Below are 16,624 nucleotides of genomic sequence, written 5' to 3'. Positions count from 1 at the left end.
CTGTTTCAAAAGTGTATCTCTTTATTCTTTTTCTATATACTATTGCTATTATTACGATGATGATGATGATGTAATTATTAACTTTTGGTATTAGGGATCAGTTTTTGCTATACTTGGAGGCGCTCGTCAGGCGTATGGTAAAATGGACCATCAGAGCACGTGACACGAGTAAATAGGTTATCAGTAGACCAATAATAGGCTTTAGATAAGACTATGTAAATAAGATAAGGCAATGCTTACGTCACGCAACATATTTAAGCGCGCTCAAGTATCTAAAATGTCATTCATTTCGCTGTCAGCCGTCAAGGAGAAAACTTGGTGTTTGATGAGAGGATCGGCTTCAAAGGGTTGCGTTTGAATCTGGGTATAGGAAGAATCAATCATGAACACGCGTGAACACGTAATTAAGACTTCGGTTTCCAGCCCAAAACGTTGTTTTCCCAGGATGAACTACAATTTCCGAGGACTCCGATTCAAAAGCATGTGGGGGATGTGATATTTGCACATAAACCTCGTTCCTCTTTTGAATGATAAATTAACGCGACACAATTTAGTACGGGTAAAGACTCGAAACCCTGTACTAATTGGGCTGCGCGTCCGATCATGATTATGAGTTTCTCTCTAAAATTATTTTGAGAGGGGGTGGAAGTAATTCTTTTTACTTTTGCGCTCTTTAGAGCTGCGAAAGTATTGTTCTGACCCTTGCTGGCAGGCTGGGCGCCTTTTCTATCCCCCATTTCCCCCTTTTTTTCGCGTACTCGTTCGGATATTTGCAACTAAATAAATATTTTGAATTTCAAATTTCCCGCGAATTTTCGACTCGAAATTCACCCGTAGTTCACCTCACACCTCATAGGTGGCGTAACGTATTTAATTTCAATTGAAATTATTTTCCCGTCGGCGCCGGGCCTCGAACCCGCGATATCCCAATCCATACGAGACGTCAGTGAAGACGCCCGGCCGCGCGCTCTACCACGAAGCCACGCTTGCTTGTAATATAAAGCGAGATAAATTATACTGAAGAGAAGAAAGAGAGAGTTAGGATATGGACCCCCCCCCCACCTCCCCGACGCCCGCACTTACTGCGTGGGTTTAGCGGGAGACGAGAGAGAGAGAGAACTGTGCAACTGTCTGGCTTTAGATATGGACCCCCCACCTCCCCGACGCCCGCCACTGGATGCTGTCGAATATATATTGTATCGCGCTAGAGGAGGAGAGACAGTTGCTTGCAATTTTTTTTTTGCAATTTATAATTATTATATATCTTTTTAATCCTAGGCAAGATTAGATTTCTACTTGGGAACTTAAACATTACAATTAATATTATCATATTAATCAAAAAAGAAATTAAGGTTCTCCCCGACAGAAGGCGCGCTAAGCAGAGAGAGTTTTCTAATTTCACCAATGATATCGTTTTTTAAGACTCGTCTGCTTAAAAGTTAGGCAGGTTGATTTACTAATAAAATTAAATGTATTAACAAAATGAAACTCGAGTCAGCGTTTTAAAACTATAACTAGTTTGGGACGGAGGTACCATTGCTCACTATTTGTTTGGCAAGTTTAAAATTAAATGATCACTTAACGGAACTGACATAAAATAATAGGTAGATTTTTGCAGAATTAAATTGCAGATTCTTTGCAAAATTAACTAATCATTTTGGCAGTTTCCGCTCTCGCTGGGTTCATCTACTAATAACAGTTACGTAAGTGATAATTATAAAAATAAAATCAACAATCTCATAAAATCAACAACTCAAAATATAAAATGAAATTTATGATCAAAATGAATCTAATTTCAATCAACGACAAACGGAATCAACGTGTTCATCTCTCCATCCACGGAAATATGAAATTTCTACATGAAACATGAAAGTGCTATCAACCTAACAATTTTTAGAAATGTAATTTTAATCAGTGAAACATACTCATTTAAAGTTAACTAATTTTAAGTCGCTAATTTGATTATTATATTTAAAAAAAATTATATTATTTAAGTAATAAATTTAACGATGGTGTTGATAGTACCAATAGAGTATTCAAGGATTGATTACGTTAATATCAACATATCAAACAAAAAGTATTTAATTATAATTTGGAATTTCAATTTAAATTTATACAGTTTTTTAAATGCCCATTGAGATTCAGAGTCTGTCACTGAATGTTGAAGATCTCCAGTCTCTGCCAAGTGATTTAAATTTTCAGACCCTCTCTGTGGGAAAGGGGGAATTAAATTAACGAGACTTACAAACTGACATCATCCTTAAATTAAATAAGGATTATAAATGAAAATTTAAATCAAGGTATTTAAGGTTTAATTAACGTTACTTTGAAAGTATCAAATTAAAAATTTACAACTTAAGCTCATCAATAAAAAGAACATTAAGATAATTATTAATAGGCATAAACAATCATCAATAAAAAGAACATTAAGATAAATATTAATAGGCATAAACAATCATCAATAAAAAGAACATTAAGATAATTATTAAAAGGCATGGGCATGGACAATTTTACTCGGACCCCATGTCCCCGACTCCCCGTCTCCCCGTCCCCCCGTCCCGATACACTAAAGACCGAGGCTTAAACCTCGTAGCTCGCGGCCATCTTTATTGTTTACATCATGGGCTCGTCACTACAGGGTAGGAAATAAGACAGGTTTACAAGTCCCAAACCAGTTTATTAATTGCTCGGACCAGTTTATTTATTCCAAAAGTTGGGGTCAGTGGTATCAGGGAGCACTTTATTAATTAGGGTTTTTGGAAAAAATAGACGGTGGGACCAGTTTATAAATTCGGGGTTCCTTTTTAGAATTTTTCTATCTCAACTCATTTTCTACCAATTCTACTCCTAGGTAGTTAGTACTCCTTGGCTACAACTTCCCTACAAAAGTTTTGTATTCTATTGACTATTGATCTTGTCTAGCGTCTATACTCTAGAATGAGTCTCTTGTAGTCGACAGTCTAGACCATAGCCAGTACTAGTTGTCAGTAATCGTATTTCTCAGTAGTGCATGGTCACATTACAAGATTTTGATCTGGCTTACTGATAGCGAGAGAAGATATTGCCGCTGAATTTATGGAAAATGCAATAAGGAATAAGGCTAGTTCAGAAAAGGATTAAGAACTTCAAATATCATTAGACATGTTGATTGATATTTAGTGGCAACTAGTTGAAAAATTGTGATAAGAAATAAAAGTTAACTGTTATGGATTGTTATATGCTACTTTTTCCTACAGTAAAAAATTCAAATTCAATTAGAATTTCCAGCTTCTTTACTTTTGTGTCTTTACGTGCTTTTTATTCTCACCATTTTAGAAATTTAATTTATAGTGGGACCGGTAAAATAATAATTAATGCGAGGGTCACTGGTCCCAAGGACCACCACCACATCCGCAACACCAATTCGCCGCAACCCACTCCGAAACAGACGAGCGCCTGAAAGGCTCAACCTATGAGACAGCAGCTAAACCAAGTTTTCACCATAATAACAATAACCTCATGAAGGACAGTATAAATAATGAGTTTAAACAAACTTTTCACCATAATAACAATAACCTCATAAAGGACAGTATAAATAATGACTTTAAACAAACTTTTCACCACAATAACAATAACCTCATAAAGGACAGTATAAAATAGTGACTTAAACAAAGTTAAATCTGAATTACAATCTACCTCATTAAGCTCAACCAAACTGTTACAAATGCATAGCGCAATATTACAAGTTGCCAATGATCTTCGAATTTTATTGTTAAACCCTCACATTATCTTAAGACTCATACAGTCACTGGGTTTTAATCTCACGGGAGAGTATTGCTATATTCGTAATTCCCGCCTATTCCAAACACAACCTAGATGGCGCCCCATCCTCAGATATCGATTGATTGTAACCCCCATTTTCTAATTGTCGTTTACCAGGCAAATTCAAGGGGGGCTGCCATTGCGTCTTAGTAGTTTTTGATACCGCCATCTAGCGTCGAAGTAAAGCGTAAAATTCGGTATTTTTGTCTCTTTAAACGTCGGTGTTTAAAGCCATCTAGCGTTCAAAAGCAGGAAGTTCAAAACCTTCGTCTGAAATCCTTTGGCTCGGTGAATCCGATGATTTGAACATATTTTTTAATTCTCATTGGTAATTAGTAAGTTTTGAAAAGTAAAAATGGCAAGCTGGGGTAGAACATGTTCCGTTCTTGGCTGTAAAAGTAGTGATAGGGATTTAAGGGAGTGGAGATCATGGGTTTGCAAACTTCATTCGGGACCTGACAAAGGGTTAACTCTGTGTCATAAAGATTGTTGTTGTCCGCGGCCATTTTTAAAATACGGAATAAAATCAAAGTACAGAATTCGCTCATTAGATGGCGATTACCAAAAACTACTCACAATTTAAAAATGGGAGGTAACCTCGTACATCGCGTATAGGAGAGAACACTCCTCGCTTCTTTATCCGCACTCAAGCGGCATCCTTGCCACCCAATGTAACGAATGACCATAATCATATGGTAGAATAAATCTTGGATATTGATTAGTATATCTAGCCTAATTAATCCACCAAGACTTGAACACTACAGTTAATTACTTATTTAATTAAACTGTAAACCAAATTCTTACTAGATTGGTTTTATTCATAATCGGAATGCTATTTTATAAACAATGGAAAAAAAACCTGAAAATTATAAATTTGTCGGGGTCAATGAATATAGTAATACTAATTCTAGTCACTAGAGGGCGCGCAAAAGTGTAATCTGGCCGGGGCCATCTTTTTTTAATTTTTATTTATATTTGCTCTTGGTACTAGCGAACCTTAATTGTATATGGTACCGTATAGTTTGAGCTCGGCTTACTAACAGCTTCCTGCTAGCAAAGAGGTTAGCGTAGAGGTTTTCAACGCCGCGAACCCCGGTTCGAAACCCGGCCAGGACGTAGGTACTTATTTAAAATCGTGCCTCTTTTAAATGGTACATTTCGCTTTGTTATATTGAAGTTCAACTTACTAAGCTAATAGTACTGGTAGTGTTGTGGCTCAGTGGCTTGCGTCGTCAAGAAGCGTTCCGAAGACCGAGGTTCGATTCCCACCGGTGGAACTGATTATTATATTAAAATCTGGCCTCTTTTGAATGATGCATTTGAAGTTTAATTTATAACATAGGCTGTACAGACGGAGTGCGTAGCGCAGTAGGTAGCGTACCAGCAAGCCACACCGCGAACCCCGGTTCGAATCCCGGCGTGAAAAATGCTTTTAAGTGGAAATCGTGGCTCTTTTAAACGGTACCTCGCGCTTTGTTATATTCAAGTTGAATTTATCACGCTAGTTATTCCAGTGGCGTGGTGGCGCAGTTGGTAGCGTCGTCGATATACACGCCACGGAGCCGGGTTCGAACCCCGGTGAAGGCGTGGGCCTTCAAGAAAACGAAACAAAAAATCATGACTGAGATGAGTAGGCGTCATCTCGTAATCCTGCCTCTGGGAAGTCAGAATTCAGATGTGGTGTGGTAGACAGGAGGTGAGACGAGGAGGAGAAGATGAAGGAGGAGACAAACGGGGGGGTGGGGCCCCCCCCCCCGGCATTTTTTTTCGATGATGTATTGTCTCCTCTATTTTGTTTTGTTTTAGTTTTTACTAGCTTATTAACTAATTAAAAGTAGTAGGGGTGGTGGTGGTGGGTGGTAAGCTAGCAAAATTGAAATTCATCGAAAAAAAATGCCGGGGGGGGCCCGCCCCCCCATTTGCTGACTTCCCATGTTTAGGCAGGACTAGGAGATGCCGCCAACACATCTCAGTCACCGGGGCTCGAACCCGGGCCCGTGGTGTGTACAACGACGACTTAACCAACTGCGCCACCACACCACTGACATAACTAGCGTGATAAATTCAACTTGAATATAACAAAGCGCGAGGTACCGTTTAAAAGAGGCACGATTTTAAATAAGTACCCATTTCCTGGCCGGGTTTCGAACCGGGGTTCGCTGCGTGGCTTACTGGCACGCTACCTACCGCGCTACGTGTTCTGACGTTTAGCCTCTGTAATAAACTCAACTCTTTCAATGTATCATTCGAAAGAGGCCAGCCATTTCTATATAGTTATATCAGTTCCACGCAGCGGTGGGAATCGAACCAGAAGGGTAAATGACGTAATGGGGCGGCATATCCCATTACAATCACTTGGAATTTAACCAAATGGAATCAGCTGGAAAAGTAACTGAAATGATTCGGATAATCGACTTTAAAGTCACTTGGAAAACTCAGTTTAACTACCAATTCTCTTAGGGCGTATTTTTGCAATTTGAAAGTTTCCCACTTAAACACTGCAAACATTTACGTATTTAATCAATGTATGTAGAGCGTATTTTGGGATTCAATTGATAATAAAATTTAACTCGTACGAATTTTAAGAAAATACAATCGTACACTGATGTATTGCGGTACAGGGGAGTGTAGGAAATGCGTTATAAATGTTTCCCCTATAGTTCGTCTTACTGAAACCCGGCCTTACTGAAATTTCGACATAGGCGGCCCCAGCCTTTCACAAACGTTCGTACGCCAGTCGTTTCATCGAGACTCTAAACAGCTGGCTGGCGACGTCATCTTATGTTTTTCTCTTTCAAATCACAAAAGTCTTAGTCTGATTATTCTCTTTCAAATCACAAAAGTCTTAGTCTGATTATTCTACATCTTTGACCTTGATAGAGGGAGGTCAAAGGAAAATAACCTAGACCATTGTGGTTAATGTCTTTCGTTGGTTCCAAAGATATCAAATCAAAAACTGAAACTGGTGGAATTCAAAATCGTCAGACGCGAGGAAATTTAGTACAGGCAATGGTGGGGCGTTGCACGCGCGAAGCCTTGCCTTTTCATGTACTAGATTGCTCAACGTTTAGGAATACCACTCTTTAACTATTGTGGACTACCGACCCGGGTTCGAATCACGGCCAGACAAGTGATATTTATATTAAAATGGTGCCCCTTTTAAGTGGAAGCGAGGAATACGAATAGAGCGAAAATTACTTTCACAACCGAGGAAAAATTCAAAATGTTGCTTTGAACTATTTATATTCTTTTAGAGTATAATACAGCCAAAGGCAGGAGGCCTAAGGGAGGATTTCTTTCGAATAATAAAGTTCAATCAGGCTCGCTAATCTTTAGCTTCCTCGAATGATTACCGAGCGAGTTCGCTAGTATATTTCGCGATATTTCTCACAAATGACCAAGTTGGAGAAAAGCCGCCACGCTATCACCGTGGATGGCGCGCTTTCCGCCAAGGCGGGCGGGTACCGCGCGCGACTCTTAATAAGAACGTAGTCAACGCCGCTTTCAGGAAGCGCTCTTATTTCCTATAACATTTCCTGAGGAAGGAACTGGAGCGGTACCTGTCGGCGCGCCGCCCGCAGTTTCCAAAACGCGACTCAACCTCCCACCATTCTACAATCTCGCTTTCCTTCTCCTTCTATTAATAAACGCCGGGCTTCTATCCGATGGTTTTTCGCTTTGCTAGTTTAACAACTCAAGATACGTTTCCATAACGAAACCCCGTTCCACAACGGCGTTTCGGGTCTTTTTCTCAGCCAGACTTTCAATCTTGGCTACACGCTAGAAAATCAACGAGAGCCAGGCTAACGTCTTGACACTCTCGTTACGTTTCTCTTTTCGGTTTTCTCTCTTTTTAGATTATATTTTCTTTTACATCGAGCGAGTTTAATAACAACATTTCAGTTTTTTCCTTTCCTTTCTTCCGCCACCGCCGGATTTGATATCGCCATTCTCTACATTTTTTCGGAAACAAAGTCTGTATCAAACGGAAATGGACCTTTTATTTAAATTGTCGTATTTTACGATACTTTTCCACGGATTGACTCTTCCGCCGTTCTTATATATAATAATAAGGCCAACGGAAATGTTCCGCGAAGATACGGATATAACTTATACTTAATGAAGGCGCGTGCTTCCAAGGAAAACATGATTTCCTTCAACCAACTTGGAAATTTTGGCTTATTTATTTCTGTTTACGCGCTTCCTGTTCTCGTCATAGAAGACGATTTAGTAATCGCCGCGGGATTCGCGACGTAACAGCCACTATATCATCTCCGATTCCGTTATCAAAGAGAAGATACACTCTAACCCCGTCTCGTTTCCCCTCTATCAAGAATAAGAAAATGTTGCTAAGGTCGAAGAAATTCCGCCCCCTCCCCCCCCCACTTTCCGAAGAAAAAACGGAATATAAAAAGGAAGAGTATAAAACGCGTGAATTTTCATCATTTTGAGCCGAGCGAAAAAGTGACGCTTCTCTTTCTCGCCATGTAGAATAATCCGCTTCTCAAAAACAACCATTTTTATACGCGTAACCAAAAACTGTAAAAGAAAAAAAGAGCGCAAAGTGGAAGGATACGAAGATGGTCTTGGTGGGGATGGGTTCGTGGGAGTGGGAGGGTAAAGCGAGTGAAATGAAGGGAGCGCCGGCGTATCTTGGAAGGAGAAAAAGAGTTCGAGAGAAGGGCTTAACTCGCGTTCTTTAACATTTCCCTCGCAATCTGCTCATCCATCAATTCTGAGCGATTTATCAACGACGAGAATGCGTCTTTCAATTTTTGCTCCATCTTTGAAAAGGCTTAGAGGGGCGGGCATCCAAAGATCGTCTACCTATACAGTCTTCTATCGCGAAAACGTAGTAAATTCGCATTTTTCCGCCAAAAAATATTTATTTCTAATTTTTAAACGCTTTTAGGTGTATATTAGCGTTAATTCCCCTAAATTATTTAATCATAAAATCAAAATAGGGTTTTCAAGAAAATTTGTCGCGTTGTAAGGTAAACATCTCTACAGGGGCTCGTAGGAAATACGCGGGAGAGTTTGCGCCTGGATGCGGTCTTTCCATTGAACACGGAGCTCGACAACTAAAACGTTTCCAAGGGGGCGAGGATTAATTTAACAACTTAACGGATTTTAGTTAATTTTGAAATTAAGTCGTTTTTACACGCTACATTTTTCTATAAACCAGTATGGTCTTGACGACTAAGGGTTTCTAGAATATTTTTTACAGGTTTTCGGCATTGGAGCAGATCGAGGAAGAGAGAGAGGAGATTCGAGTCCGTCTATTATATTCCCCAGTAGGCCTATTTGTTAAGCCTATCGATGGAGCGTGCACTAAAAGCGCACGAGCTTTCTAGAAAAGAAAATCCCCCAAATTCTTCTTCTCTTTTCTTCCCTTCTTCGGAGAAGAATTTTTGATAGGCTGTAACGGAATATCGAAAGCCGCTTGTTTTCGTGTTGCGATACGCTTTCGTGAAGCGGATAATGGTTTGCCATCCAAAAGGGAACCATTCTACGTACGAAGAGAATATCATAGAGAAAAGTGTACCCCCTTTCCCCCCCTCCCCAAATTGAGAAACTTATATACCGAAAATATACAGTATACTATCTGTACGAGAACAGACAGACAGAGGAAATTAGGGTTCACCTTTGACCCTTGTCTACTCTTCCGTAATTTCAATTTAATACGTAACTACTCGCAACCTTATTTGACCTATTTAAAGAACAATTTGTTCTCCCAATTTTTTATACAATTTATCCAAAAGTAATTCGCAACCAGTTGACGTATTGATTTGAAATAAAGGCATTAGTTTCGCCATTGAAAATACACTGTTAAGTACCGCTTTTAAAAATGGATCTATTATTACCGATTGAAAATTACTTTCGATTAAAATTAAGAAAATGATTTTGAAAATTGTTACGGAAAAACGAAAATAGGTTAAATTGCGGCGGTACATTTCTTCGCTGTCGATTTTTCGATTTAATAATTCAAACTTTAAAAGCGATAAAAATGGGGGTATATTTCATTTCAGTTCATTAAAAGTATACTGAAACGTCAAACGGTTTTGTAATGGAGGCTTTCCTTTAATTGGAAAGTTTAACTAGCTCGTGGAAGTTTTCTCAAAACATTCGAGTACTCCTTTAAAAGTGGAAATTCGCAATATTTGAAAAAAAAAAAGAATAAAAATGCCCAAAAAATAAAAATTTACACTCTTTATCTTTTTCAGTGTTAATGATAAAGGCAACAGCGAATCCGCATCGCGCGGCTAAAGATATTTGGGGCAAAATGAAAAAGATATGGCCCTAACTTTGGAGCGAAATAAACTCCAAGGCTTAGCTAAAAGGACTAGGCGCGCGTTGAAAAATTGAAAGGGGGATCAATCATTTTAGTTTTCCTTATAAGGATTTTTTGCTCTCCATTCCGTCCTTAGTACATTTTTTTTTTGTTAATTTTGTAGAGTAGTCAGAAGAGGAAGGGGGTGGGGGGGGGGTGGCGGCACCGAAACTAAATTCCAATTTCAAATTCGTCAAGATTGACAGGGAAGCGAAGCGAGACTTGGCATTTCTCCCAAAAACTTTAAACTTGACGAAACACACTATAATTATTTTTCATACTAACTCACGGACCTTATAGTGACCTCGAAGTTGCCCTAGAATGGTTATTGACCCCTAAGACCAATTTGATTTTTATACAAAGTTTCTAAGATCAAAAACTCATTCGACAAAGCGATATAACTCCTAAAAACTTAGTTATTCGCGCGAAGTGGTTTTATTATACGGGGCTAGAGCAACTTGTTTTTAACCATAACGCGTTCGAGAGTTAGGATAAATTTTCAATACCATTTCGTAGAAAAAAGGCGCGAAAATCTGATGCAACCCCAATATCGCGCGCGCTACAAAAACATGGCTAAGCTTTTAACAGTTTTCCCGCTTTCTTACGTGTCTTGGAGGAAATAAAAACAAGAAGATTTCATTTATAAATTTTTTGGAAAATTTAAAAACGGAATAATTGTTTCGCGTCATACAAGCTGTTATTTTGAAATGTTAGGTATAATAAAGAACAATGTTCCAAAATTTAACTAGAAGCTAAACTATCTTTCAACTTTGGATTCACCTAGGCCTATATAACACCTCCTTTAAGTATGAAATTCCTATAGCACATACTGGGTATAAATAAACTCCAGCGTTGAGAAAATCCACTCTAAATTTAGGGATATAAAATAAAAACCTCCTACGCAAAAAAGAGAGAATATTTCTGCTGGGATAATCCTAGACGGAGAGAGAGAGAAAGATGAAAAAAAAACGTGTTGAAGCAAAACATTTAGAGATTTCAATATCCGCTTTCATTTCCATTTCTTTGGTAGGCTCCTAAAAGGAAACCAATCTCCAAATTCTAGTTTGCAAAATGATACCAGCGTTGAGAAAGTGCATGGTGAGTAAGGTTGTAATAAAGTTCAAGTTTTTGAAGGACACGTTGGTAGTACACTGGCAAAGAAATAAGTATAATTTGTATTAATGAACGGTTTTCTAGTAATTAAGAGACTGTGCCTGATAATTTAAAATCATAAGCAGACGACAGAAGGTGTTGCAAAGGCCTATTTACGCGAGATGGCGTAGGTTCGTATTTTAAGAGTTCTAAGCCAATCTTATTTCAGTTTTCCATTCGTTGTTTAATTTCTACTACATTATTTTTCATTAGAATGGACGGAAAGAAACATAAGCGGACGACGGAAGACTTTACAAAGGACTAAGGCGCATTTGCCCCATCGCCCGAAAGCGAGATCAGCACTCTCTCGGCCGCACAATCTTTACGACAAGCTGCCCTGGATACAAAATTGCAGCTAGGATTTTAAACTTTATATCGGTTCGAATAAAAACCTCACCAGCTTGATACAAAAGGATAAAAAAGAAAATTCTTTGAAATTTTCCCTCGAGTTCCCCTATAGCTCGATCGCGCCGAGTATAAGCTATGATTTTTCTTTTTTTTTTTTTTTGGGTGGGCTCCTTTCTTATTTCAAATGGTTTATTACGATTTTTGGCATCAGCCATCTCGCCAAAAACGTGCCCTCTTTCTTTAGTATAGTCGGTCAAAAAATCTCTTCTCCAAATCTCAACGTGATCGGAGAAATGACCTTTCTTCTTCTGGTTCCTCAAACGTCCCTGATCTTTTACTTTGAAAGCGAAAAATATAAAAGAAAAAGCTTCCTTCTACAGGCTAAAAAAATCCAAGCTTTTAAAACAAGAAGAAATATACTTTAAAATCGTAAAGATTTCACTTTTGTTTTATATATTTTATACGTGGGTGTTATATATGATATAGACTTATAGATAACATAGGCTTATGTAAATAGTTAACTTATAAATCGATAATAGTTTTATGTAAATTAGGTCAAAGGTCAACCTTAAAATAGACAAAAGCTGATAACAGCTAACTATATAAGCAACGGGAAACCTACACCGAATTGTAGTTTGTTTAGATCATTAAACGATGTTACCAGTAACTGAATAAGCCTCGCCGTTCTTCCATGGTGTCAGAAGTAGGATGTCGTCAACATCTTTCAAAAGCCCGGAGCCATTTAACCCAAGTTCCAGTAATGCCGCAACGGACTGGACAGAATACCGTGATGCTTTCAAGACCTACGCCCTAGCAGCCAAATTGAGCGACGAGGCGCCTGCCGTCCAAATAGCGATCTTTCAGCACATCCTTGGTCCCGCCAGACGACGCGTGTACAATACCCTCCAGATACCAGATCCGCCGGCCATAACCCTCGATCGGATCTATGCAGCATTTGACGCCCATTACGCACCATACAAAAATCTCATAGCGGCCCGGTACACCTTTTTTACGACCAAGCAAGGTCAGCACCAGACTCTGGGATCCTGCATCACGGACATCAAGACCAAAGCCGCTACATGCCAATTCGGTGACGTAACATCATCACTAATCTGTACCCAAATAGTCATCGGGATACGAAACGAAGACCTCCGGAAAGAACTCTTAGCCAATAGACACCTCACGCTCGACGAAGCCATAGCCGTCTGTCAGGCCACCGAAGCAGCAGCACAGCACGCGACAGCTATAACGGTTTCACAGAACGGGGACCAGTCCTCAATTAATATGATCGACGCCATCTACAGCGCAAATCACCGTCAACAGCGCCCACATCAACACGGAGCCAGCAGCTATCGACACCGTAGCACATTATTTCAACGTCTTCCTTCGCACCAGCTTAATCAGGACACTTGCCAAACGCGACGCGATGGTCCCTCAGCACACAATCAGCGACGTCACATACGCCAGCTCCCAGAAACACAGACCCAACAAACTCCACGCTGTCGATAACATAGGCTTATGTAAATAGTTAACTTACAAATCGATAATAGTTTTATGTAAATTATGATAAAGGTCAACCTTAAAATAAAAGCTGATAACAACGGGCAACCTACCCCGAATTGTAGTTTGTTTAGATCATTAAACGATGTTACCAGTAACTGAATAAGCCTCGCCGTTCTTCCATAACATTACAGTGGGGATACGTATTTCTATTTTACAGTTGGCGCTTATCGTACATAAAGAATTTTCATACCGGCTGGCAACTATAATTGCGACGGCGTATTTAATTCGAAATTACTTACCATCTTTCGATTAAAATCGTGATACTAAAAAGCTTCGGGAAAATATGGTCTATTGTTTTCCCCTGTAGAATACATCAATACTGGCGACGCTAGGTCCGGACCACGCTGCATTATTTGGGGGGCCTTCTTACCCTGCATGTAAATTTGCGTAAGCGTATATGTAAATGAGCTTATTCGATCAACTAAATGGCTACGAAACAAATATAACGATAGAATTGGTTTATAGACAACCGTACTTATTTATTTAGAAATGTAGTGTAGTACATCGTAGGTGGCAACAATAGTGGTACAGCCAAGTGGAACTAGACTAGGCCTACAATCGATTGAGGTCCATGGACCATTACAAACAAAAGATATTATAAGTCTTGAATTGCCAACAAATGAATGAAATTGGCGCGTAAAACACTCTGGAGTAGCCTTGACCTTGTGGCCATTCAAAACATAAAATATACTGATGACAAATATATGCAAAGCGCGAAAAAGGAAACTATAGTTACCCGTTTCAGGGCGCGCGTAACCGTTTCCAGTCGCGCCTTGATGACCCTTAACCACGAAAGTAACGAAAGAGGCCCTTAAATAATGCCAATGCAGTACCACTAAGGCTTAATCGATTGCAAAGGCCCCTTTGGGATGTTGAAATAAAATATATATAAAAAAAACACCAAAAAAATAATGTTAATTTCAACAAAACCACGAGCTTTATCCATGAGACACCGGTTAAATATTTACCGAAGAAAGTGTAAGTCAGATATTGATTGTACCAAGACATATTCGTCCAAATAGAGTTCATTTCGATGGCGTATGAAGAAGATTCACGCTGATTCGCTTTTAAAGGTGAGGGAAGGCGGGTAGAGGCTCGCGGGCGTCTTTGGTCGAAATGGTCTTTCGGATCATGAAGGCGTCGCGTGACAGGCTGCTCGACAAAAGGACACGTTCCTATATAAATAAACACGTCAGAGGGGCCAAGAGCCAAAGCTCGCTCGGGAAGATGTCCTCTAGAGAAAGATAGGCCGCGAAGAATGGGACAGAGGGCTCGAAATCCTCAGCTTCTATTTCTCCATTCAGAACGAGCTTGAAAGAAATGTACAACAGGGGAATGAAGGCGACAAAGCGCATTTGATAATGTTCAAGTTTTCAAAAGTCGCCTAACTTGACTCTGAAAAAAATCAAAATACATTTTTAGAGACGTGCACACTTCGCGTTTCAGAATTCAACAAAAACATTATACATAATGATAATTGTAGTTGGAAAGTAAGTAGTCAGCGATTAAATAAGTTGTTTACAATCAAAGGTACTTCGGATAAAATGGACATTAACCTATGTTGAATATTATTATTTCTTTTTCTTTCGGGACGAGCTTGTATGTGGAAAACGATTGAAAAGTCAATAGAAATTGTACCGGAAATTGAAGGGACAAAGCCTCCCGCCTTTAGGGTCTTACACGATTCTAGAAAGCTACAAACTTGAGAAAAAATTGCAAACGTAACTGTTCTACCATGTACCCTCCCGCGACTAACTTATATTGCCTCTTGAAAAATAATAATCCAATAATTCCAATTCGATTTGTTTTTCTATAGTTTAATACAAATACACTTTTTTATCTTTCAACGTATTTAATAATAGATGGTTTAAAGGGAAGATGACCCAGTTTCTCAACAGGTACGCCGCGACTTACAAAACTTTAAGTTCTCCTTAAATTTTGTTTGTAATTTAACTCGATAAACTATTTAAATTTTAAAAGTCAGTTTCCCCCATTAATTTATATATATGCCATTTAATTGGGAATGGGGGAAAAGAGTGGTGGTGGGGGGAGGGAGGGCGGAGAAAAGTTTAAAGTTTCATTTGGGCAACGAGATCAAAGAGGTAATTGTATATTACGTCTCATTAGTTAGAAATCTCGAAACTTTGAAATATTTCTACTTCAGTAAGTAAAAATAAAGGAGATAGAAGGGAGGGAGGGAGGGGGAGAGAGAGTGAGTGAGAGAGAGAGAGAGAGAGAGAGAGAGAGCCGATGGAAGGAATATTATAGATATACATGTAAATCCTTTTGGAAGAGAAAAGCGACCGCTTCGCTCGCTTTAATTGAGAGAAGGAAGGAAACGTTTCATTAAAACCGAAAGTTTTAGAGAAAGAAAAAAAAAAGATGGAGGATCGTGTGGTGGTCACTAAATTCCTCTCTTTTCTCAGATCCGGGAGAAAGAGATGAGAGAGAGAGAGTATTTTTCTCTAATGGCCAAAAAGATCTAGTCTCCATATTTCAAGGAATATATACGTATATGGATCAACCGCTAGAACAACGGACGTTTCCACAAACTGAGGAGCTGAGATAAAGAAGCCAAATCATTGAAGTTTTAACCGTTGAGATGACGTAATTTTTCATATATATAAATTAAAGCACGTGCGGAATTCCTTAGAAATCACGCGACATTTCTTCATCAATTAATTGTTGTAGCACGAGGAATTTCAAATAACAAAGGCGTCAAAAATATGAATTTGGAGAAATTACTTCTTGTATCATGGATGAAACAATTTTAAGCAAATATTTTCCCGTTAAACATACTGCTTAGTAATAAAGAGTTATCACTTACCAAATCCATTTAATCTAGGCTAATGTTTGAGATCACTTCCTGAAAGCCTTTCGTTATATTTTAAAGAAAAAAACCCTTCTCTAAAAGTAATAATAAAAATTCGGATCATTAAAAAAGAAAACGAGTTAAAATGAGATGCAAATGGATCTGTATGAAGGAAGATCTTTCGTTTATACGTTTAGTATAATGGCGGAAAATGATAACGGGTATATATACCTTTCTTACAGTTTTCAATACATCGAAAAGAACTCTCTTTTTCCACCTCTCGACAACTCTGTTAAACAATCATACTCAATCATAAGTAACATCATATCAGAATTTCCCTCTCCCCCTTTTTTTACAAGGTATACTACGCCCTTCCTTCTTGCATTCTCTCATTTTACGGTTTGCTAGAAAGGCATTTCTAGATGTAATGTTTATTTTAAAACAAATCAAGCTTTGTCATAAGAAAATATTAGTCCCTTATAAGTACAGACACACTTTTGTTCTTGGAAGCAATCCCTGGTAAAATAATCGCGATTGACGTCTGTTTAACTGATTAAAAGTAATTGTTGATTAATGATTCTATACTGGAAAGGAAGTGATGGACCGAGGTGTTGTTA

The 16,624-nt window shown here is 38.8% G+C and overlaps 1 long non-coding RNA gene across 1 annotated transcript; it reads left to right on the top strand.

The window, feature by feature from the left end:
* The first annotated feature begins 848 nt into the window (after positions 1-848).
* On the top strand, positions 849-4,525 carry LOC149717866 (uncharacterized). Its single transcript, XR_016367925.1, has 2 exons — positions 849-1,554; positions 1,619-4,525. It is a non-coding gene; the product is annotated as an uncharacterized LOC149717866 (long non-coding RNA).
* Positions 4,526-16,624: the final 12,099 nt, after the last annotated feature.

This window comes from Phalangium opilio, unplaced genomic scaffold, assembly GCF_054372755.1.
Source record: "Phalangium opilio isolate 3A_F unplaced genomic scaffold, DU_Popi_V2 ptg000003l_1, whole genome shotgun sequence".
NCBI classification, from domain to species: domain Eukaryota; kingdom Metazoa; phylum Arthropoda; class Arachnida; order Opiliones; family Phalangiidae; genus Phalangium; species Phalangium opilio.
This window is presented reverse-complemented; position numbering and strand designations above follow the sequence as displayed.